We start from the raw sequence: 2,370 nt of genomic DNA on the forward strand, positions 1-2,370 counted from the left end.
GAAGAGAGATGGGGCACGGGAGGGTGGCGCGTCTGGCAGTGCGGGAGCTAAGGGTGAGGGCGCGCAGGGGATGGCGCGGGTTGCGGCTCCATCGCGTGTGGAGCGAGCGCGAGGTGCGATAGCGCGAGCGTGGACGGCCCGCGCGCCAGCTGTGGTAGCGGACGTGAGCGAGAGCAGGACGGTGCGGCACAGGCGGGGCGCGGATGCGGCAGCAGGCCGTGGTGCGGGCTCGAGCGCTAGCCACAGGGCGTGGGGACGTGGGATGGGCACAGGGCGCGGGCGCGAGCTCTTAATAAACTGAACATGGAAGGCCGTAGGCGCGAGCGGGTAGCCGAGCGCCGCGAGAGGCGAGGCCGGGCGCGGCCGCACAATGCCGCACGGGACTGTGCGGGGCACGGGGCGCGTGAGGGGCCTTCCGGCACGTGCCCTGGCGCAGGGGTGTCCCGTGTGGTGGCCCATCGGGCGAAGGAGGTTTATTTTTTTTTTATTTTTTTTTAGCTTTCTCGCACTTGTATCTGACTTGCATGGCCCCGTCGGTATGGGGCCACCTAGGGGAAGGAAGGAATTTTTTTCCTCTCCGCTAATTTCTCTGTTTTTTCGTAGATAAAAATATAATAATTTTTTAAATTTCAATCTACTTTGTTATTTTATTTATCCTCAATAATCTAAGAATGCTGGCCAGAGAGAGGGAGAGCGAGAGGGGGGCAGAGCGAGAAGGAAGCCGGGCGGCGGGGCGCGACACCCGCCTGTCGGTAGGGCCCACCCAGAAGAGGAAATTTTTTTTTTTCCGCTTTACAGCTCTGCTACGGCCCGTGCGCTGGGGCCTCAGCGAACAAAATAAATTATTATATATTTATAAATAAAATATAATATAATAATATATTTATGTAAAAAATAAAATAAGCTAATATATATATTATATATATAATCAAAGAGAGAGAGAGAGAGAGAGAGAGAGAGCTCCCCTCTCAGTTGGTCCACGAGGTGAATCCCATTCCGCGGACAGCGTACAAAATGAGGAGGTGAGCCCCGCTTTTATTTTTGGATGGGCCCCACGGAAGAGAGAGAGAGAGGTCCATTGCTCTGTCAGGCGGTCCACGAGGTGAAGCCCACCTCGTGGACCGCATGCAAACATTGTAGGTGAGCCGCACCATTTTTTTGGATGGCCCCACTTTTTCCGTGGGATGCGAAGGAGGCTTCTTGGTTCCGATTTAAAATTTGAAATTTACTTGTAATTTAAAAGTTAAAATTTAATTGTGAAATTGTGAAATGTGAAATGTGAAATGTGAAATGTGAAATGTGAAATGGTGAAATGTGAAATTTGAAATATTTGAAATTTGAAATTTGAAATTTGAAATATAAATTTTGAAATCTATTTTTCAAAATTTAAATTTTAAAAGTTAAAATTTTTTAAATTTTAAAAGTTAAAATTTAAAAAATTAAAGATGAATCTAAAAATTAAAATTTAAAATTTAAATTAAATTTAAATATTGAATTTAAAATTAAAATAAAAAATTAAAGTTTGAGTCCAAAATCAAAATCAAATTTCAAAAAGTAGTTTTTTTCAGCTTCTGATTCTGGGGCCTTCAAAATCAATTTTTTGATTCTGAGAAGCAGAATCAGATGTTAAGAATGAAATTGCCAAACGTTTTATTGGACCAAAAATTATTTTTCAATTCAAAAATACTTTTTAAAAGTTAGGCCAAACACCCCCTTATAAGATTATAAATAGATTGATTTGTTTGTTTGTATATGCCGACCTCTAATTTCTACACGGCATTTTCTGATTCCATCGTATACTAGGCGCGTCAACCGAGCAGCCTCTGTTGACTCATTGACTCATTTTTAAAAATATTATTATTCCGACGACTTGGAATTATATATACCAACCAATAATTAGTACCTCTCTAAAGGAAGCAAAAAAATATAGATAGTATCAAAATTTTGTTGCTATTAGATTTCTCGATCATTAAATTTTTTTGTTTAATTATTTTTATCTATTAAATTATATTATTTAATTAATTATTCACTAAATTTTAAAAAATTATTATTATTCTAATTGTACATTTTTTTATTTAATGATAAAAAATTTAATTCTTTCCCCACTTCTCTTCCTCCCACTCTACCAGTGTACCCGAAGCTCTTGAATCACCCGAAGGCCTGACTTTAGAGTTAGGCCCGATCTTCTAGCCTTAGTTCAACTTCCGATTACCCGGTAAGGGTAAGGTCAGGCTTTATCCTTAGGGTTTGGCTAAGTACGCTTGGTTTGTTTTAATTGGCCTAAACTAGTTTGGTAAAGGTAAGGTATGGGTTTTACCTATTTGATTTGTTCGGGATTAAAGGTTTAATCTAATGACCATATAATAACAA

This window comes from Ananas comosus, linkage group 16, assembly GCF_001540865.1.
Source record: "Ananas comosus cultivar F153 linkage group 16, ASM154086v1, whole genome shotgun sequence".
Classification (NCBI taxonomy): Eukaryota; Viridiplantae; Streptophyta; class Magnoliopsida; order Poales; family Bromeliaceae; genus Ananas; species Ananas comosus.